Raw genomic sequence first — 24,255 nt, 5'->3', positions numbered from 1 at the left:
GGGGTAATAGTGGGGAGTTCTATTGTTTATCTCTCTGGTTGTCCGTTTTGGGGGGCAGAGAGAGAAATTATAAACTCAAATGCAATAATTTTATTGGACATGGACTAAGGGGAGGCCGAGAGCAGGAGGTATAGGGCAAGGGAAGGAAACCAAAAACTTGAATGTGCTTGATGTGCACACTGTATAGGAGTAAATATAGTAATTGTAAACTGGTAAGACCACTATTAGAAGGGGACTAGGGAGTAGTGAAGAGGTCTGGTAGAGATGAACCAATTTGGGCTGTAAAACATATATGCATGGAATTTCCCTGTGTGGCTATCTTTATTTCAAACTAGCAAAAATGCCATATTTTTCTTATTATCTTTTATGTTTTTTTCTTCTATAAAATCGGAGAACAAGAGGGCAGAACAGGTTCTGCCATGAGACAGGGTGGGAGAGGGAGCCCAGATAATGTATACTCGTGTAAGTAAGTGCAAAAATGATAAAAAATAAATAAGTAAAATTAAAGAAAAAAGAACACTCCATCTGCAGGTCGGAAAAAAAGAAAATGAGGAAGAGAGAGCACTTCAGTTTCATGACAGGAGCAGAAGTAACGGGTAATTTTCAATGACTCACTTACAGGTTGACTGGGGTCAGTTCTTGGATTTGTCCCCTTTGGGAAGAGAGGCAGAATGATTCTCTAAAAGAGCTATTGCACCCTTTTTTGTTTTAGAAGTAAAAGTGTTTCCCTTACTTTTCTAATATTGTACTTATTATGAAAACAATATTATATTTAAGTTCTGTTCTCATTATTTTATCAACTCTGTTTTCTCTCATATAAAGCATTTGTTAGTTTGGGCTTGTTTCCCTTTCATTGTGTTTCTTTATTCTTTGGTGATGTGAGTCATAATTGTGTGTATTTGTATCTAGGATTGCTGACTAGAATTTCTGTAATATTCATTTGCTCAGCCTGATTGTCAGATGTTATGGCTTAACCTTTGGTCAAGAGTTATATTCTACTGTGGAATAAAGTCTACTGTGGCAGACAGTTACAGTCTAGTGTGTCTTCAGTTAAATTTAAGGGAACGCATCCATTTCTTTATTGCTGTTTTTCTTGTTCTGGGTATTTCCTGCTGTCCCCAGGGGTTGACAGCTACTTGTAGCTATGTTGCCACTCTAAACAAACTTTTATGCTCTTTTCTATTTTCTCCCCTACTTTCTGTAAGGGCTGCTGCCTGTTGGTGGACCTCTCTGTTTTTCGTGGGGTGTCCTGCCAACTTCATTCAGACGCCACTGTTCCCAGGCTGAAGCAACATAGTACACTCTTCAGACTTTAGTATGGTATTCTACCTTGTATTTTTGATATTACCTCCCTTTTCCTTATTTCCCACCGTCATTTCATCTCTCAGGCACTCTACACAGTTTCTGATCTGTGAAGTATTTCTCATTTTTGCATAAGGTTATATATCCACTCATTTAAAGTGTATTTTCTACCATCTGTATGGATTTACATGGCTTAGGCTGACAGTCTGAATGAAATCAATACTTCTTTTGAGCTTTCTTTAGATAATCAGGCTTATCCAAAAATTTTCAATACTTTCTAAATCCAGACTCACTTTGACAAGTCACTAATTTTCTCTTTATAATACATACTTATACATACATGTAGTCATGTGCCTACTATAAGAAGGGAAAACCATGATAGAATGAAATAATTTCTATTATAACGATAATAATTTAGAAATCTCAAGTATGCATGTGGGTTGGCAGAGTGGCTTAAGTGGTAGAGTGCCTGCCTAGCAAGCATGAGGCCCTGAGTTCAAACTCCAGTAGTGCCAGGAAAAAAAAAAAAAAGAAAATATGTATTAATTGAACACTTAAAAACCAAGATGTTTGTCCTATTTTTCTCATTTCCATATAATTATTCCAGGCTTTAAGTGTAAACACTTTTTCTATCCAAAGGGCAAAAAAAAAAAAGTCATTAATAGGAAGACATGTTTAAAATTTAAATCTTGACAGTACTTACTAGCAATTCAGATAATCTGCCAATAAAAATAGTATTTTAGGTTCAAATCCACACATATATGGCAGATTGATTTGCACAAATAGAGGGACTTAGAATGTAGACTTCTGTGGTAACAGAAACATTTAATTGCCTGGTAAAACTAATTTATCTTTATGGATAGTGATTTTGTTCCCTAGAGAATGGTAACTCCCCCTTTTATCATATACAGGATTGGGAATTATTTCTCAGGAGTGCAATTGCTGAAATCTTAAAAGGAATCTTATTCCCATACATATTTCCTGACCTGTTTTTCTTTTTGCTGTTTAAATTTTTTTTTGAAAGTATAAAGACAATTTTCATATTGTACAGCCACATCCATAATCCTAACTCACAGTCCTGCTTATTCCCAGACTTGATGATATTGTGGTTCTGTAGGTTTTATTTATTTATTTTTTTCTTTTTCTTTTATTATTCATATGTGCATACAAGGCTTGGGTCATTTCTCCCCCCTGCCCCAACCCCCTCCCTTACCACCCACTCCGCCCCCTCCCTCTCCCACCCACCCCCTCAATACCCAGCAGAAACTATTTTGCCCTGATTTCTAATTTTGTTGTAGAGAGAGTATAAGCAATAACAGGAAAGGACAAGGGGTTTTGCTGGTTGAGATAAGGATAGCTATACAGGGCATTGACTCACATTGATTTCCTGTGCGTGGGTGTTACCTTCTAGGTTAATTCTTTTTGATCTAACCTTTTCTCTAGTACCTGTTCCCCTTTTCCTATTGGCCTCAGTTGCTTTTAAGGTATCTGCTTTAGTTTCTCTGCGTTAAGGGCAACAAATGCTAGCTAATTTTTTAGGTGTCTTACCTATCTTCACCCCTCCCTTGTGTGCTCTTGCTTTTATCATGTGCTCATAGTCCAATCCCCTTGTTGTGTTTGCCCTTGATCTAATGTCCACATATGAGGGAGAACATACTATTTTTGGTCTTTTGGGCCAGGCTAACCTCACTCAGAATGATGTTCTCCAATTCCATCCATTTACCAGCGAATGATAACATTTCATTCTTCTTCATGGCTGCATAAAATTCCATTGTGTATAGATACCACATTTTCTTAATCCATTCGTCAGTGGTGGGGCATCTTGGCTGTTTCCATAACTTGGCTATTGTGAATAGTGCTTTTGCTGTTAAAATTAAGTGGATGCTGTATTGAAACTTATCCCCATCTCTTTTATTCTCCCCAGAATTATTCAAGTCGTAATCTATTTTCTGCATTTATTACTCCAATAGGCTTTTAATTTGACATTTTCCCTCATGCTTCAATGCATTATTGTGACAGTGAATACTTACTCTCAAGATTATACTTCAAAAAAGAAAATGATAGTTCATGTTCACATTTAAATGTAACTCATTTTAGTATTTCTTTTTATTCCACAGTCTTATGCACATTACAGTGATAGAGACTATAACTGACAAGAAAATGGATGAGACTTCATAAATTGATCTAGCTAAAGACAGTTCACTGGATATCAAAAACTAAACCGAAAGTATTTTTTAAAACCAGAAACTCACAGAGATGAATTTATTTTAAAAAGCCACTGCCTTTTATTTTTAATCAATAGCAAGTGAACTTATATACTATTTACTCTAGTTCTTTCCTCATGACACAGATGTCATAGGTAAGCTTGCCATGGTATACATGTAAGTATGCACATGGTATACATATGGCTTATGAATGAGATGGGTTTTCTTTAACTTGCACTCCCTTCCTCCTTTTCCACATTTAAGGATGGTTAAGGAGAAAGGCTGAGAGCTTTGAAGCTATGAGCTTTATAGATACAATAGAATACATTATTTTAATTCAATATTTAATGTTTTTATAACCATTATCTTTACAGTGATAATTCATTTAATTTTGGAATATTTTGAGATCATACTAAAAACCATAATATGGTAGAGAAATATAGTATTTTTTACATAGATTTAAAAAGTCTGGTTTGGTGCAAGTGGTTCAGGCCTGTTAATGCTCACTACTTAGGAGGCTGAGAGCAAAAGGATCACCATTCAAGCCAACTTGGGCAAAAAGTTCTCAAGACCTCATCTCAATCAATATCAGCTGCACATGGTGGTGTATGCCTATCATTCCAGCTACATGGGAAGTGTAAGTAGGAGAAAAGCCATCCAGGGAGTTGGGGCAAATGCAAGACTGTACCTCAAAAATAACTAAAACAAAAAGGGCTTGGTGTGTGTGTGTGTGAGTCAAGTGACAGAGGGTCTGCTTAGCAAGCATGAGGCACTGAGTTCAAACCCCAGAACTGCTAAAAAAGGACAAACAAAAAACCAAAAAAAGAAAAATCCGTCCACAAAAGACTTTATGCCATTATATATTATTTTATTAAAATTTTAGTGAACTTGTTAGTATATTACAGAATTTGGAGGGAATTTTTACATGAATGAACTTTAAAAATTTTACCTAAATGAGGTCATTGTCATATTAATTAAACACATAGATACTTTGAGGCACTGTTCTAAACAATAAGTGGGGAAAATTATTCTCACTCATAAAGATACATTTAAATTTAATGGTATTCATATCCCAGGAACTATTGACATTAATGATCAAGTTACTGAATACTACTTTACAAAAAGATCTAAATATGTGGGTAGAACTTTTGTTTGTTTGCTGAGAAACCCTGCTGTTTTACCAACAAACTACTCCTTATTCTATTTCATTGTTTTATAGATGCTATTTTACTGCACAACAGTTGATTAAGAATAAAATGGACAAACTATAGCATCCTACCCTTTTGGCTCCCAATTAATTGATCTAGTTATTGGCACATGACATCATAACATGATTTGGACAATGCATTTTCCCTAGCATTTTTTATTACCATGTGCATTTTTTTCTTATACCATGTGGCTAAAATTTTAATATGTAAAGACCTCAGCAATTGTGTGTGCACACGTCATGACTCATGGGCCAGAGAAACAAAGGTGGGCTTTCTGAGAAGAATATTAGAAAAATGAGAAAGAGAAAAAATGGAATGAAAGGTTGGATGGGAAGGAAAAGAAATATGGGAAGTTGGGAGCTAGACAGAGAGTAGGAGAGAAAGAAACAGAAAGACACAAGAAGAGATGGAATTCCTGATAGCACTTGAATTCTTGGTTCCCTGACTTGCATGTAGTTTGGTTGTTCTGCAAGATTTTTTTAATATGTGCTAACAGAAAGGCCACCTAATATTCTGTCCATATAGAGTATCTGTCATTGCCATCAAAATATTTATTGTAGTCAGGTGCTGGTGGCTCAAGCCTATAATCTTAACTTGTGAGGCTGAGTGGGAGAATCAAGATTCCAGGCCAGCTGGGGCAAATAGTTTGTGAGACTCCCATCTCCAAAATAACCAGAAAAAAATGGATTGGAGTTGTGGCTCAAGTGGTAGAGTGCCTGCCTAGCAAGCATGAGGCCCTGAGTTCAAACCCAGTACTGCCAATATCTATGTATATGTGTGACATTTACACAAATGTATACAATGTACTTTCATTATATTCATCTTCCATCACCGAAATTTGTCACCTTCTCTCCTAACATTTTTATAAGAGCTTTCATTGTAAAAGACTATGTTCACAGTTTTGTGTTGATATGAAGACATAGTTCTTAAATACTGCAATTTAAATTTAATGGAATAATTAGAAGATGTCGGTATAATTGTGAATAATGTTTGCAATTTACAGAAACTTATTATAATGGTTTAAATAAATTTAGTGTACAAATAATCTTTTTAGAGATTTTTAATATTGTTTTCCTGATTTTCACCACTAGCCACTGGAAAACAGAAATCAAACCTACTGGGGCTATTACAGTGACTTACAAACTCATAGTTTAAAACATGTTTTAGTGTAATGACTATGCAGAATCCTCTGTGAAGAATGGAAGTAAGGGCAGATCATTCCCTCTTTAAGGAACATAATGTTGGCACAATGGCCAGTCTCCCAAAGGAAATTCTATTTGTACCTTCTGAACACTGATAATTTCATTTCAGTCACTCACATTTACTTCCCAGCTTCCTTGACATGTTTATTTGTCTTTTGCTTCACCTATAGGTCTTTGTTTTGCTCTTGGAGCTCTGTGCCACGTTGCTAGCTTAATTTTGCTCTGGCTTGTTTTTGACCTATATTTATGACTTTGGTGTGATAACACTCCATTGAGCCCAGCTTCTGATACCAGTTCATACTCAGCTTTGACATTTCTTATCCTCTGTTTATAGGGTTTAAGAGACTGCAACTTGCAATTCATTTATACTTTAGGGTTTTTTTTTGAAAAAATTAAATTCATTTTCAGAAATTTATGTTTATTTTATTTAGATTAATTTATATCTCTTTCAAAAATCTATAGTTGATTTATACATTATAAAGGGCAATTGGAGTGTTTTCACTAGATTGGGGAAGGCCATGCTGAGAAATGTGACTATGTCAAAGATAGATTAAGCTAGGGAATCTTCAGAGTGAAATAACTTAAAAATAAGTATGCTATTACATACTTCCCATTTGCTTATCTGTTTCTCCCAATATATGCATGTTTTCAAACTCTTTAAAATGATCAATTAACAAATATTTAACTATTGCTTGAAAAAATTATTTAAAGGGTCTTCTTTGAAGATCCAAGATGGTGACTAGGGCACAGAAGCACACAGCATGATCTCTGAGACTCCAAAACCTCACTAAGATGCTGAAGCCATACTTGGCAGAAATAAAGCAGAAAGGAGAATCAAAATTTCTACACCCTGAACCCCTAGCTCGTGGAAAGTCTCATTACATTGAGAAAACAAGAGGGCTGCTGTGCCACGAGATGCTGATTCCAAACCTGCTTGGGAGACATTCGGCAGACCAACAGGTGAGCACCAAGAATCACACAGTATTCCCAGAGCCACCCTAGGATGCTAGCATAGCCCCCTGGGAAGACTGACTCCTCCACCTCACAAAAAACCCCCCCAAAAACCTGAACAATAAACAAGGAACTGAAAATTAACACACAGCAAAGGGACAGAGTTGCTGGAAGTGCACCAGAGAAGGGGTGAAGGCAAGGAGCTGATCTCCACACAAACTTTCAATAAACAAAGGATGGAAATGCAGAAGGGCTGGCAAAGGGTGGGTGATAAGCTGCTGCCTGAAATAGGACAGGTAGTGATCCACAAAGATCATCTCCTGAGCCAGTGAGCAACATCCAAAGCCAAACAACATGGCAAAATTGAAAAATAATCAACAAAGCATCACAACATGCTGACACCAGCTGATGGAGGCTGACCTTGCCCCAGAGAAAGGGAGCAAGGCAAAGAAACAAGCCCCCAGCAATCAAGCACAGTGAAAACCCAACTCCAAAGCAGGACAGCTGGTGAGCTACAGAGCTGATTCTGGAACCTGAGGTCAATATACAAACTTAAACTGCCACACCCCACTTAGGGAAGAGATGACCAAGCAGCTACCTCTGAAAGACAGAAGAAAACAAACAAACAAACACTAACCAACATCCTGGCAAGACTATGACAGACCTTCTGCTTTACCAACAATGGGATTTGATGCTGGAGGAGTAACACCAGAACTTAAAATAAGACTGAAATTCTGTTGTTCCTGAACCTGGAATTTTTGTTTGTTTGTTTGTTTGTTCTGATTCTTGTTTAAGTTTGTTTGTTCATCTCTCCACCTTGATTTCTTTGGTTTTTTTTTTTTTTTTTGCTACTTTTACTATTGTAAATTAGCAAATACTAAATTACACCCAGACCAGGGACTGAAATAAAACACACACACTTAGCTACAAACCCAGTAAAGACACAAAATGAAATTAAACCAAGGGAAAGAAAACAGGTGACTGAAACCACAAATAGCCTGTCAAGACATAGCTGCACAGTACCAAGTGGAGCAATGGGAAGACAAAAAAGGGATGGAAACCATTCTTGCCCTCAAAATAATTTAATGGAGGATTCAGAGGGAAATGAAGAAAGCGGATACCTAGTTCCAGACTCCAACAAAACAAAGATAAACAATGCCAAGGAACCCAATGATGCCCACAAGAACATCCTCAAAGAAGAAATCCTGCAAGTATTCACTGAGAATTTCAGGGAGATGTTACTAGACATGGTTAACCAAAACGTACAAGAGGCACTCAAGACATTTCAAGACAACAAAAATAAAGAATACAAGAAGAAACAGAAACAAATAGATGAACTCATAGGAGCCCTAAATAAATATGAAAGTGAAACAAAGAACACTATAAATAAAGAAATAAATGCATTAAAGACAAAATAGAAAATATTAAAGAGGAAGTGACCTATGATATGGAAAACCTCAGAAAAAACAATGAAACAGAAATACAAAACACAATGGAAGGCCACTCCAGCAGACTATAACAAGCAGAAGACAGACTCTCAGAACTTGAAGATGAAATGGAAATTAAAGTAAAAACTGAAGAGCTATTAGTCAAATAACCCAAGACCTGTGAAGGGAATGTGCAAGAACTCACTGACTCCATCAAAAGACCAAACCTGAGAATCATGCATTGAAGAAGGATAAGAGGTGCAAAAAAAAATAACAGAAAATTTCCCAAATCTAGAGAATACTATGCCCATTTAGCTACAGGAAGCTGCCAGGACACCAAACTGATTTGACCAAAAAGAACTACCACATGATATATTATCATTAAAACAACAAACACAGAGAATAGAGAAAGAATATTGAAGGCTGTAAGAGAGAAAAGACAAACAACATACAAAGGTAAATGCATCAAAATCACAGCAGATTTCTCAATGGAAACCATAAAAGCAAGAATAGCATGGAGTGAGGTATTCCGGGCACTGAGTGAAAATAACTTCAAACGTAGGTACTCTACTCAGAAAAACTATCATTCAAAATAGATGGAGCAATAAAAGTCTTCCATGATAAGCAGAAACTAAAACAATATATGACTACCAAGCCAACACTACAAAAGATTCTTCAAAGAATTCTACACACAGAAAATGAAAGAAAAAACCATGAAAGGGCAGCCAATACCAACCACAGGAGAAGAAAAGACAAGGAATTAGAGAGTAATATTAATTCAGCTGCACACAATCAAATCCTCAAACAACAAAAACAACTAAATGGCAGGAATCACCACTTACCTATCAATACTAACACTGAATGTTACTGGATTTAACTCCCCCATCAAAAGATAGCTTTTGGCAAACTGGATTAAAAAGGAAGATCCAACAACCTGTTGTTTTCAGGAGACCCATCTCATTGACAGAAACAAGCACTGGCTTAGGGTAAAAGGATTGAAGAAGATTTACCAAGCCAATGCCCCCTGAAAACAGGCAGGAGTAGCAATACTTATCTTGGACAAAGTATACTTCAAACTTACATTGATCAAATGAGACAAAGAAGGACACTTCATACTAATAAAAGGGGAAATACATCAAAAGGAAATAACAATTATCAACCTATATGTACCCAATGTCAGTGCACCCAATTTCATCAAACATACTCTGAAGGACCTAAAAGCATATATAGACTCCAACACAGAGGTAGTGGGAGACTTTAATAACCCCCATCACCAATAGATAGGTCATCCAAACAAAAAAATCAATGAAGAAATTCTAGAACTAAATCACACCATAGATGAAATGGACCTAGCTGATGTCTACAGAATATTTCATCCAACTTCCCACAATATACATTCTTCTCAGCAGCCCATTGAACCTTCTCCAAAATAGATCATATAAGAAAATAGATCATATAAGAAAATAGAAATAATCCCATGCATTCTATCTGACCACAATGCATTAAAACTAGAACTCAACAACAACAAAAATTACAGTAGAAAACATGCAAACAATTGGAAGCTAAACAACACATTGCTCAGTGATCAGTGGGTCATTAAAGAAATAAAAGAGGAAATTAAAAGTTTCCTGGAAGTTAATGAACATCAAAACATGACCTACCAGAACCTGTGGGACACAGCAAAGGCAGTCCTGAGAGGAAAGTTTATAGCCATGAGTACATATATTAAAAGGACAGAAAGATCTCAAATCAATGACCTAATGCTGCATCTCAAAGTCCTAGAAAAACAAGAACAAGCAAATCCCAAAACATGCAGGAGAGAAATAATAAAAATAAGGGCTGAAATTAATGAAATAGAAATTAAAAAACTACAACGAATCAACAAAACAAAAAGTTGGTTCTTTGAAAAAATAAACAAGATTGATTCCTCTGGCAAACCTGACTAAACATGGATCTAGTTTCAATTTTTTTGCAGAAAGGTAACCACTTTTCCCAACAATATTTGTTGAAGAGGATATCTTTTCTCCATCCTATATTTTTAGTGACAGAAAAAACCCAAGTCAGTAAAATCAGAAATGCAAAAGGGAAGATAACAACAAACACCATGGACATCCAGGGAATCATCAGAGACTATTTTGAGAACCTATATTACAATAATTTTGAAAATCTTGAAGAAATGGACAAATTTCTAGATACTTATCACCACCTAAAATGGAACCAAGAGGATATTAATCACGTGAATAGATCTATAACACAAAATGAAATTGAAGCAGCAATAAAGAGTCTTTCAAAAAAGAAAAAAGTTCAGGACCTGATGGATTCTGTGATGAATTCTATCAGACCTTTAAAGAAGAACTAGTATCCACTCTACTTAAACTTTTCCACGTAATAGAAAGGGAAGGAACACTGCCAATTCATTTTATGAAGCCAGTATTATACTCATCCCAAAACCAGACAAAGACTCCTCCAAAAAGGAGAACTATAGGCCAATCTCCTTAAAGAACATTGATGCTAAAATCCTCAACACAATAATGACAAACTGAATCCCACAACATATCAGAAGGATCACTCACCACGACCAAGTTGGCTTCATCCCAGGGATTCAGGAGTGGTTCAACATACACAAATCTATAAATGTAATACAGCACATTAATAGAAGCAAAGACAAAAAACATTTGATCATCTCAATAGATGCAGAAAAAGCTTTTGACAAGATCCAACACCACTTCATGATAAAAGTTCGAAGAAAACTATGAATAGAAGGAAAGTACCTCAACATTATAAAGGCTATATATGACAAACCTACAGCCAATATCATACTTAATGGTGAAAAGCTGAAAGCATTTCCCCTAAAATAAAGAATGAGACAAGGGTGCCCACTGTCCCCACTCCTATTCAACATAGTCCTGGAATTCCTAGCCAGAGCAATTAGTCAAGAAGAAGAAATGAAAGGAATACAAATAGGTAAAGAAACTGTCAAAATATCCTATTTGCAGATGATAAGATCCTATATCTTAAAGACCCAAAAAACTCTACCCCAAGACTCCTAGACATCATAAACAGCTACAGCAATGTGGCAGGATACAAAATCAACTTACAAAAATCATTAGCTTATCCTTATCTCAACCAGCAAAAACCCTTGCTCCTTTCTATTATTGCTTATACTCTCTCTACAACAAAATTAGTAATAAGGGCAAAATAGTTTCTACTGGGTATTGAGGGGGTGGGGGGGAGAGGGAGGGGGTGGAGTGGGTGGTAAGGGAGGGGGTGGGGGCAGGGGGGAGAAATGACCCAAGCCTTATATGCACATATGAATAATAAAAACAAAACAAAACAAAAACAAAAATCATTAGCTTTTCTGTACACCAATAACAAACAAATTGAGATAGAATATATGGAAACAATTCCATTTACAATAGCCTCAAAAAAGTCAAATACCTAGGAGTAAACTTAACAAAGGATGTGAATGACCTCTACAAGAACTACAAACCCCTGAAGAAAGAGATCATGGAAAACTACAGAAGGTGGAGAGATCTTCTGTGCTCATGGATTGGCAGAATTAACATAGTAAAAATGTCTATACTACCAAAAGCAATCTATATGTTCAATGCAATTCCCATCAAAATCTCAATGACATTCATCACAGAGATTGAAAAATCTTCCCTAAACTTCATTTGGAAACACAAGAGACTGCAAATAGCCAAGGCAATACTCAGCAAAAAGAGCAATGCTGGAGGTATCACAATACCCAAATTCAAAATATAATACAAAGCAATAGCAATAAAAACAGCATGGTACTGACACAAAAACAGACAGGGAGACCTGTGGAACAGAATAGAGGGCCCAGGTATGAATCCAGCTATGCCCACCTTATTTTTGACAAAGGTGTCAAAAACATATGATGGAGAAAATACAGCCTCTTCAACAAATGTTCTGGGAAAAGTGGTTATCAACCTGCAAAAAACTGAAACTGTACTGGTATCTACTCAAAATGGATCAAGGACCATAATATCAGATTCAAAACTCTGAAGTTAGTACAGGAAAGAGTAGGGAATACTCTGGAAGCAATAGATACAGGCAAGGACTTCCTTAATAGAACCCCAGCAGCCCAGCAACTAAGAGAAAGGATGGACAAATGGGACTACATGAAATTAAAAGCTTCTGCACAATAGAATAAATGGTCTCTATACTGAAGAGACCACCCACAGAGTGGGAGAAAACATTTGCCAGCTATATATCAGACAAAGGACTGATAAGCTGAATATACAGGCAGGTCAAAAAACTAAGCTCCCCCAAAATCAATGAACCAATAAAGAAATGGGCAACTGAACTAAGCAGAACTTTTTCAAAAGAAGAAATTCAAATGGCTAAAAAACATATGAAACAATGCTCACCATCTGGCCATAAATTAAAAGCAAATAAAAATCACACTAAGATTCCATCTCACCCCTGTTAAAATAGCTATCATCAAAAACACCACCAACAACGTGTGTTGGCAAGGATGTGGGGAAAAAGGAACCCTTGTGCATTGCTGGTGGGAATGCAAGCTAGTGCAACCACTCTGGAAAACAATATGGAGGCTTCCTAAAAAGCTGAACATAGATCTTCCATATGATCCAGCAATCCCACTCCTAGGGATATATTTGAAGAAATGCGACTCAGGTTACTGCAGAGGTACCTGCACACCCATGTTTATTACAGCACTATTCTCAATAGCCAAGTCATAGAAACAGTCAAGATGCCCCACTTCTGATGAATGGATTAAGAAAATGTGGTATTTATACACAATGGAATTTACTCAGCTATGAAGAAAAATGAAATCTTATCATTTGCAGTTAAATGGATGGAACTGGAGAACATCATACTGAGTGAGGTCAGCCAGGCTCAGAAGACCAAAAATCGTACGTTCTCCCTCATATGTGGAACTTAGATCTATTAGACTTGGGTCACACGCTGTGGGGAGAGCACATGCAGGAGGAATGGGAATAGGTAGGAAACTCAAAACCTGAAAGTGTTTGATGTCTGCACTGCAGAGGAACTAATACAGTAACCTTAAAAGTGACAGAGGTCAATATGGGAAGTTAACTGGGAAGTAGTGAAGAGGTCAGGTAGAGATGAATCAATTTGGGATGTAATACACTTGTGCATGGAAGCGATGCTAGGAATTTCTCTGTATCCTTATCTCAACTAGCAAAAACACTTTGTCTTTCTTTTTATTGGTTATGTCTTCCCTTCAACAAAATTGGAGAAAAGTTCAGAACAGGTTCTGCTTGGAAGTGAGGGGTGTGGGGGGAAGGAGGTGGTGGTGGGGAGCAGGGGGGAGAAATGACCCCAACAAAGTATGCGCATATGAATATATGAATAAAGAGGAAAAAAATCAGGAGCTGAAAACAAATTATTTCAATATAGTAGAGGGGGTAAACTTTTTCAAAGTATACTATGTGCTGCTATAGAATTATCATAATGAAACACCATTGTACTATTAATGTATGCTAATAATAAAATTTAAAATTCTTTTAGTAAATAAATAAAAAAGAAACTGTGAAAGTTTAAATCAAGGCTGCTGAGGTACGAGAGAGAGTTTTAATTATCTGATCTCTCTTAGAAGATGAAGTGAAGAAAAAGTGCAGATTTTCCCTTAAATTTCATATTAGCATTGAGAGTGGTGGTATTGATAAAGCAGGGGACATGAGTAGCTCATGGGTTGGGAAGGTGTAGATGATGACTTTGCTTTGTGTCAGGCTTAATCTGTGCTGCCCTCAGGACATCCAAAAGGAGCTAGCCAGTAAAGAGCTAAATATTCGCAACTAGAACTCAGAAGAGAGATGGAGGCTTGAGATGTGGATTAGATGATGGAATTCTTGAGACATGACCCCAGTATTTAAAGGCGATATGTAAGGATATGCTATCGAAGATGTGGGAAAAGAACGATCTAAATACTTAAAAGGTGAACAAAACAATAGGGCCATGGATATTTGGAGAAGAGAAAATATTGAATGCATAGGAGATTGCAAATGAGAGATGCAAACATAAAGATTTACACAATGGACTGGTAGGGGACCTTACCACACTGTGTCTGTTCTATGATTTCAAATTTTCCTTTGCATGGGTTTTGTCTGGAGAGGCTTTTGAAGGCTGCATAGGGCAAGCTGTGATTTTTTTATATCAGCATATACTAGCTCAAAAGAGTTTCATTGTGCCCTTTCCATAAATGGAAATAGTGTGCTTTGATCAAATTCAATCTATTATCACTTCTTTTCCTGACTTTCCCACTTTTGAATGATTTTTAATGGTTTCATAGCATCCCTCTAGAGAGTGTGCTGTTGTCTTCTGCTATTATGTTGACAAAACTCACTTTTCTCTCATCTCTGACAGCATTTATTTGTACATTTTGGAAGACTGTCACTCGAAATTGAAGAACTTTCCTTTTTTTTTTTTGAGACAGGGTCTTACTATGTAGCTCAGGTTGGTCTTGAACTCCTGCCTCAGCCTCCAGAGTGCTGGCATTACAGGTGTGCATCATTACACCCAGCTTAATTTTTTTCTTTTCTCTTTTCATTATTACAAAATTTTTTATTAGGATATATTCATTATATGGCAGGGAATTCTAAGTGACAGTTCCAATCAGACTTATATTGTACATTATTTATATTTTCCCCATTGTCTCTCCTCCTCATCCCCCAAAGTAATTGCAAGAGGTTTTTTAGCTCTGTTTCATATAGGTATACAAAGTCCATCAACCATATACCTTCATCTTAATCTCCTTACTTTACCCTCCCCCTCCCACTAGTACCTTACTCCCACCCTACACCCCATTCCAGGTACACTCTGCCTATTTTACTGTCCTGGCTTTTTTTTTATTAATATTTAAGTTGACATTCAAAGAGGTGTCTCAGTGTATGCCCACTGTGGATGTGCTTTACTTTGAGCTGTTTAATCCCTTTGTTTGTTCTCCTTTACCCCTTTACCTCCTACTCCCTGTTTTTCAGCAGTTTTCAATACACATCCTTATATCCTCTACTTTCCCATCTTACAGTATGCGATATTACTGATGCTCTATCAGTCTCTTTTCCTTTCCCTCTTTCTCCAAGTTCCATAGAGTAGTTCTGCTGTTAAAAACATGTTCTACTTCTGACTTTGTATATGATCATGCTTGTTTTTGTATATAGGGTTATCTTTGGATCTGTCTTCCACATATGAGAGAAAACATGCAGCTTTTGTGTTTCTGATGCTGGCTAACTTCACTTAACATGATGTCCTCCAATTGCATCCATTTACCTTCAAACCACATAATTATTCCTTGTGGCTGAGTAACACTCCATTGTGTATGTGTACCACAATTTCATGATCCATTGTAGGGCATCTGGGTTGTTTCCAGAGCTTGACTATTGTGAATAGTGCTGTGATGAACATTGGTGTACAGGTGTCTCTACTGTATCCTGTCTTATGTTCTTTTGGGTAGATGCCCAGGAGCAGTATCACTGGATCATATGGCAGTTCTGTCTCTAGTTTTTTGAGGAATCTCCATACTGCTTTCCATAGTGGTCTAATTTTTTTTCTATTCTGGGGATTGAATTTAGGGCTTTACTTATGCTAAGCATGTATTATATCACTAAATGGCATTCCTGGCCATAGCTTAACTTCAGAATCCTCAAAATAATCTCTTCAGGTACATGTTTATTTGTTTCTGTAGTTATTTGTTTCTTGAACAATGTTTGAACATAGTTTTAATCCATTGCTCTGTACATAGCTTGTGACCACCAAGAAAATATGAAACACATGAAAGATGTAACTATGGGTTCCTATATTTATTGATTTATTAACACTACTCTTATGAGGATGCTTGAGATGAATGTTTTTACAGTATGCATGTGGGCAAGGTCACTAGTCAATTTTGTACATTTTCAGCAAATCATTTCTAATAATTTTAAAATGAATTCAGTCTTTGAGGTGAGTCTGATAATAGAATGAAGTAAAAATGATGAGTTCAACGAACAAAATGTTCAATTCAAAACTCTCTGCTCTGCTAATTTCAGTGAGAGTTTTCTGACTGTTTGTATGCTTTAATTTTTTGACTCTGGAAAATCAAGTCCACTTGGAATTGGGCCATTAGCCTATTTTGTCTTTCCAGTTTTTGTAAATTGGAACATATATTGAATTTCAGAGTTTTGAAGCCAAATGTATATTAAAAAAACCCATTTGCTCTTTTCTAGTGGAAAAATGGAGTAATCTCCAATGGAGAAGTTCTCCCTTTTCTGTGGGTTTGCCTGAAAAACAGGGGTCTATTTATATATGAGCTTGAAATTGTATCAAAAGATAGTGTATTTTGATGCAGCCTATCAATCATTTTGTTCTTTTGTTAAGATTTTTATTTTATGTTTAATGAAATATAAATCTGGTTTGTTGCCTTTAAATATTCATGCAGAATCACATATTGTTTTAAAATTTTCATGTTTTTGTTGGCATAATCTGTAGACTAGAATTAAGAACTTCCATAATTTATGAGCAAGCAACAGAGTTTTTGAATATAAAGTGGAACCAATTATGCCTAAGTCAGGTTAAGTTGTTTTGGAATGAATATTAGTTAGTAATAGTTGAGAACTGTGTTCTGCTAGAACAGAATGGATTCTCTCTGAGTATTACAGAGTAATCCAATCAAATAATCACATAATTTACTTTTTTTTACTGTGTTAAGAGGACTTAAATTTGGAATGTTGTTGCTAAGGACTGAATATTTGTGCCTCCCCAAATCTGTTACTTTCATAATTTTATGTTAGCTTTCATATTTCAAATGTAGACAGATCAAAAAGCAAAATGTCCAAGACTGTCAACTGTTATATAGACTATCAGCAGGGAAATATCATAGAGAAATAGGAACATGGTGAGGGAAGACATTTTTTGGATATGTTGTTGTTGTCAAGTATGAAGCAGTTTAGTTTTGTGGACCCTAACACTGCATTTTGTAAATATTTAATAGAAAAAGTTGAAAAGGAATAGACAAAGTGGAGATTGGTTTTTTATTGGTTTTTTATAATGGAGGGGGAGTTGGAAAATGTAGAATTTTACTAGGCAGGTGTGCAAATACTTTAAAAGAAAATGATGTCAATGTATTTAAAATTAGAGCAATTGTTGAAAAGGAAGTTTTCTGGTAATAAAGTCTACAGTTACTAGTGTCCATTCTTGATCTGTTCGTTACTGTTGTGTCACTAAACAATTTTTTGTGTGTCTCTGTGTTTTGTAGAGTCTATATTCACGATTGTTACTGCCTGTCCGCAACACGTTAGAAGCTATGAATGGGTTTGGGAAGTCAATATAAATTTGCTAGAGAGTGGAGTTTCATTTCTACTGTGTAAGTTGAGGTCTAACCCTTGGTGCCAGATTTCTGCACCGATTTCCTGGCTCAGACTCTGCAAATGAAATTGGCACCATTCTAAGGTGGCTCAGGTAGCCAGGAACTGAAATTGTGTTTACCATTTTCATAAACCCTCATGGAAAAATATAGGCACCAGTCACACTTTTTTTTTTTTCTGTTCCCCCCTATGGCTGTTAGCAGGAAGGAAGTATCATTTTCATCTCTTGGTACAATGAAAGCTCAGAGAATCTAGTTACAATTTCTCTTAGCAAATGGAATCCCAGAAGTGTCTGCACGTAGCTAAAATGCACATGTATTCCCCTCTCGGGGATTTTTTTTTCAGACCATGGTTGAAAAATATCTGTTCTTTAAATTATTCCATTGCTTTACAGAGGAAGTATTAATTACATGACTGCAAGCACAGATCAGGTTGGGATGTAATTACAGGGCTTACTTTGTCTCTCTTGTCCAACAGTATTAGGCAGGAAGCATTCATGATGCCAGCAGTTGAAGGTGTTTTGGAGCCCATTATGTTTCTGGTTCTCTCAAGAACCTAAGCACGGATCAAATGACTTTTCTGTTGCCCAGTTGTCTGGGAAAACAAGACAGCAAGTATGACCAGAGATCCATTTTTATAAGCTTTATATTTGTACATTGATAAAACATGGTATATGCAACTTTAAAATGTAATCTTCTAAAGCATCATTTTTATCTCTACATTTTTATTGGTGTGTATTAATTGTACAACATGGGGGTTTCAAAGTGATTTTTTTCATACACTTGTGTAATAAACTTTAATCATGTTTACCTCCTCTATTAATTTCATTATTCTTTCTTACTCCCCTTCCCCAGACACCCTTCTTCAAGCACCCTTTTTAAAAATATCTTTCTTGCAATTTTTTTCTTTCTTGTAATTTTAAAATGGGTTTTATTATGACCTTTTCATACATGCATACAATGACTTCTAAGAGTGAGAATAATTTTCTCCTTTTTTAGAACAGTGCTTCAAAGAGGTGGTAATATAGCAGATATGTGATAATATAATGGTCTCATTTAAGATTAATTTTTAGAGTTCATTCATGTTAAAATTCTCGCCAAAATCTGTACTGTATTAATGAGTTCATAATAATTTATATTATGCAAATAATGGCATAAGTTTTGTTGTTGCTGTTCCTGTGTGTTTTCAGCACTACTGAGGTTTGTACTCAGTACCTTGTGATAACTACACAAGGGCTCTACCACTTGAGGCAAGCCCAAAGTCATTTTGGCTTTGGTTATTTTTGATAAAAGATCTCACATTTGTGCCCAGGCCTACCTGGATGGTAATTCTCCTTTTAATGCTTCCCAGGTACTTAGGAAGACAGGCACACACCATAATGTGCAGCTTTTATTGGTTGAGATGAGGTCTTGAGAACTTTTTTCGGGACTATGGTGATCCTACAAATCTCTGCCTCCTGAGTTGCAGAATTTTTAATGGTACTGGGGTTTGAACTCAGGGCCTCACCTTTTCTAGGCAGGCAATTTACTGATGGAACCAGTCCACTAGCCCTAATTTAGGAAGTTTTAAATTTTTTCTACTAATATCTGTCATTTGGGGTTTTTATATCTTTTGAAAATTCTTTTTTTTAAGTGTTTGCAAAGATTTATTTTAGAGTAATAGGATTTATTCTAATGTAACAGGGCAAAGTAGGGAGAAATTTCAAGAGAGGAATAAAGTACCTCTTGCTAGACTTTCAGGACTGGGAGACAAACTCTGAAAATTATTTTCATAGCTATAACGTCTCCATTTTTTCTCCTATTTCAAATACAATATTTCTTGATGTTTTGCTTATAATTACTGAGCAATCCATACTATATCCCTACTCTTTCTTTAGCTGTTCACATTATTAGGTTTGTTCTCCCTGCAATCTATCCCAAACTCTCTTTGAATGCATGTTGAAGCACGTGTATATAAAGACTTTTACTCCAAGTTACGTAACTCAAATCTTGTTAGTGTCTTTGCAGTCATTATGTTTATTTCCTGTTCTGAGTCTCATTTTTCATGTTTTTATTATTTTCCTTTAAAACAGAATGATAATTTTGATCATAAGTCAGAGTGGGAGAAGTGACTCCCAGGGTTGTATGTGCTTTCTTTCTCCCTCTCCTGACTCTTCCCTTATTTTAAAATCATATTAATAAAAACCATTACTCAAAACATACAGGCTTGAACTTTTAGTAGTATTTTCATTGTTTAAGAGGAGAATAACACTAAATTTGATTGGATGTTTTATTTTAGAAAGAATTGGAAAATCGTATTTAGTGTATTGATAGAGTTGAAAGTTAAGTAAACTTAGAAACTTTTTAATAATAAGAAACAAAATAAGCTGAATATAGTAGCATATGCTTGCAATTTGCACTTGAGAGGCAGAGGCAAAAAGAATTTGAGTAGCCACCCTGGGATACATAGTAAGACCCTGTCTCCAAAAAGCAAGTGGCTGAGGATACAGCTCAGTGGTAGAGTTCCTTCTCAGCATATGTGTGGCCCTGGGTTCAAACTCAAGCATCACAAAACAAAACAATTCAGTGAGAAAATGTTGTGTCCTAAAAGGCTCATGTAGTAGAGTAGTAGGAATTGGAATATGAGCTCACAAGGTCTGGATATGACCTGCTTGTGTAGCATTGCTGGAAATGTCACCCATCTTTTTTGAGTCTCAGATGTCTCATGGAAGTGGGAAAATATTATTGGTTCTTTGAGAGCTGTCTTGTCAAAAATCAAATGAGATGACTGATAAGAAAGTCCTAATTTTATTTTATAATCTTCTGGCAAAAACAACATGTGTTGTGAACAAGAAGGCTATTTGCCAAAAATGAGTATTCTGTCTTCTGAATAGGGAGGTGTCATTGGGAAATGACACCTGCCTGGCTCCCCAGTAGGAATTCTTCCCAGTCCTACTTGTGGTAATGTGCAGCCAGGGACTGAGTTGTAGATGAAGAAGAAAGAGAAATGAACTCCTTTTCTGGGTTGTCCCATACTCTTCCCATGATTCATTCCTTCTGCCTTTTGTTCTCTGGCCAGCTGTGTTGGAGAAAAACCTGGGAGGACCTAGAAAGCCTAGGAGTTGGGTTCCTCAGTGGTTATGTGTGGAAGACTCCCCTGCCAACCTGCTCTGGGAACACTTGCATTGGATATTAAAAGGAAAAATCAAATTCTAACTTTTTCAACCATTCAGTTGTGGCAGTTACTATAGCAACTTATTTTAGTACAATCGCTCAGTTACTAAATTAATATAATCGAAAGTTGTAATATTTTACTGTTTGTAGTTCTTATATAATGTTTCAGCCTCAAGAAACCACAATAACCTTTAATTTAACATATAGTCTCATTTCAACGATCAGGAACTATATTTATAGATTTTTAAAAATTCCCAGTGAAATCAAATTAACGTTTAGTCCTCACATCCTGTCTAGTTTTTTATAATCCTTAATTAATGTCTCAAAGATCTTATACATTTCCTGTGATGCATAAAATGAAAGAGCTGCTAGGGAATCTTGAACTCTCAGGAGAAATGACCCAGAACAATGACCCAGCATTATTCTGACTATACTTCAAATCTCTTTTGGTATTTTTTCTTTTACCAGAAGCAATTCCTAAGACAAGTATTCAAATTTAAGTTATTTATTTGTTAATTTCAGGAAATTCTAGTAGAGAATGAGAAAGCAAAATAGAAAAGTCAGACAAGAACAAATTCATTAGCAAGCAGGCTGCTACTGGGAAAAGCCAGATCTTATTGTTACTAAGAAAACCTGGATGTATTTCAGAAATACCCTTATGGTGGGAGAGTCAATTCCCTTAGTCATTGGTCCAGAGATGCTCCCAGGGGGTGATTAGGCAGAGAAAACACAAAGGAGTAAAATGCAGGTGTAAATCCAGACAGCACTGGAATAACTGTGAAAGGGGTTTGATTGTGGAACCAACAGTGATAATTTCTCATTCTAAAATGTTATTCAAAGAATAAGAAGCATAGAAACAGAAACTCTAAAATAGTAAATTTCAGTTACCATTTTATTTTACAATGATGTAATACAATTCCTCTTTACCACTTTCAGTATTTTTAGAACATTAAGAGAAGTATTTTCATTTTTTTGTGTGTGGATATTTTTCCTAGTATCTTTTTCCTAAGACAGATCATATGGTTTGGTCTCCTGGACTTTCGGTTTTCTATTAAATCAAACAACGATTAAAGTTTCTTTGTTTTGCTCAGTGATGTTATTGACCATGATTTTGATTTAGCCAGTTAGGAAACTGGGTTTTGCTAAAAGAATGATGGAGTATAAATTCAAAGGCGAAAGAAGGAGAACATAATAGGAAGTACACCTCCTCTTCCTCTGGCTCAGGCAGATATTGCTGATGATGGCACATTTTGTTAGAGTTACCTCAACCTGAATTTCAGTCACACATTTGTCAATATCACAAATCTTTACCTCCTGTCATCCTTCAGCTGCTTTTGTTTTTCACAACTAAAACCATGATTTCAAATCAATTCAACAGCCTACCTGCTCGTGATCTGTCGCTGAACTACTGAATGCTTCTTTGTCTTCTTTTGTTTTGGCAGTATGGAGTATGAACTCAAGGCTTTGCACATGCTAAGCAGGCACTGTACTGTTTGAGTCAGTCTCCAGCCTTTTTTGCTCTTGTTAGTTTAGAGAAAGGGTCTCTCTCACTTTATTTTTTGTTCAGGCTGGCCTGGACTATAATCCTCTTAGTTTAGGTTTCCTGCTGTAGCTGGGATGACAGATGTATGCTATCACACCCAACTTTTTTCCACTGAGATGAGGTCTTGCAAACTTTTCACAGAGTGGCCTGAAACCATAATCCTCCTGATCTTAGCTTCCCAAATAGCTTGGGAGGCAGATGTATGTCACTGTGCCCAGCTATTGGTTGAGATGAGGTCTCAAGAACTTTTTGCCTGAACTTGTCTTAAAACCACGATCCTCCAATCTCAGCTTCCCAAGTAGCTAGGATTACCTGGGTGACCCACTGACGCCAGGCTCTGAATGTCTCCTTGGGAACTCACACACAAAGCAGGCAAATACTATTACCATTTATTGTCTTAAACGTCATTTGGACAGCACAACAGTGTCAGATATCTCCATAGTCAATCCTTTTGCTAATTCTCCACAAAGATACATAGTTTTATTGTCATTTATAGCAACTGTTTTTATTGCAAATGCTAGACAATCCAACTTGAACCAGATTAAGCAATAAAGGAATTTTATTAAAAATTTTCTGGATACTTCATAGGACTGGTCCTCACTAACAACTGGAACATAGGGATTAGATTCCATTTTTCTCATCTTGTGTTTATTATTTTCCTTGAAAATCTATTTCAAGCAACTTTTTTTCTATGTAGACTACATCTGCTCTGTTTTCCATTTGGTTAGGAAAGACAATGCAAGATAATAGGGCACAGCACTCAGGTTCTTAAAAGCCAGGCTACCAGAGACATAACTGACCTTTATAGCATAAGACTGAAAATTCTAGTCAACACCACTGACTGTGTTGACTGTGTTTTGGGCTGACAAACTGTGGCCAAGAAGGCATAGGTCACATAAGAGTTGGGCAGTGCCAGCAGAAACAGTTTGGACCAAGCAGAGTGGACAAGACTCTTACTGGAACTAGGATGGACAAATATGACCACACATAATTAATGCATTTACATTGTCTGCTTTCCCAAAATTGTAGCCTACTAAATCTTTCATTTTTCTAAAACAATGACTATACCTTCCATTTCATGAAGAAATATATGAACATGTAATGTGCGCTTAACTGTATTTATGTTTTTTCCTCTCATCACTTTTATAATAAAACAGTTGTGCCTAACTCTTATGGTGAAGTTCAAAGTCCTTGTTGTCTGTGGTCTAGCATGGATCTCTGAACTGGTCTGTGCAACCTTGAGTCAACCCACATACTGTTGTCAGACAAACTGCGTCAACAGTTCTTTCTGTGACTTCTCTTTGGAAGGTGGCTTCTGAGATCCTTATTCCAATTAATAATGCAAGAACATATTTAGCTTTGTGCTCACTTTGTCAGCACATATGCTAAAACTAAAATGATACAAAAGATTAGCATGCTCCCTACTCAAGGATGACAGGCAAATTCATGATTTTTGTGGAATCTAGAAAAAAACACAAGAAAGTAGAAAAAAAGAGAAGATAGTAGAATGATGAGTAGGTAGAGGGGGAAAGGGGGATGAAAGGGCAATGAGGGTGAATATGGTCAAAGAATGCTATAGACATGTATGAAAATCCCACAATGAAGTCCATTATTTTTTGTTATTAAAAATGCTAGCAAAAATTCTCTACTTATTAATACGGAGGAGTGGAACAATTGGTGATACCCTTACAAAAGGATGTCATGAAGGATCTTTGTGGTAAATACAATTCTATATAATTGTATTATATATGTGTGTGTGTGTGTATGAGAGAGAGAGAAAGAGAGAGAGATTTAGTTTCATATTCAAGGATCTCTAATTCATAATGCTACAGCCTACTTCCCGAACTTGGTGTCTTACATCTTCCTGTGTGTGTGAAATACATGTCAGATACTTTACTTACTCATTTATCAGACCT

General features: G+C 36.3%; 1 non-coding gene across 1 annotated transcript; it reads left to right on the top strand.

Annotated features, from left to right (window-relative positions):
- Positions 1-23,700: 23,700 nt before the first annotated feature.
- On the top strand, positions 23,701-23,805 carry LOC141413151 (U6 spliceosomal RNA). The gene has a single exon (XR_012437969.1). It is a non-coding gene; the product is annotated as a U6 spliceosomal RNA (small nuclear RNA).
- Positions 23,806-24,255: the final 450 nt, after the last annotated feature.

The sequence above is a fragment of the Castor canadensis genome, chromosome 10 (assembly GCF_047511655.1).
Source record: "Castor canadensis chromosome 10, mCasCan1.hap1v2, whole genome shotgun sequence".
NCBI lineage: Eukaryota > Metazoa > Chordata > Mammalia > Rodentia > Castoridae > Castor > Castor canadensis.
The sequence above is the reverse complement of the archived record's forward strand: the minus strand, read 5'-3'. Positions and strand labels throughout refer to the sequence as shown.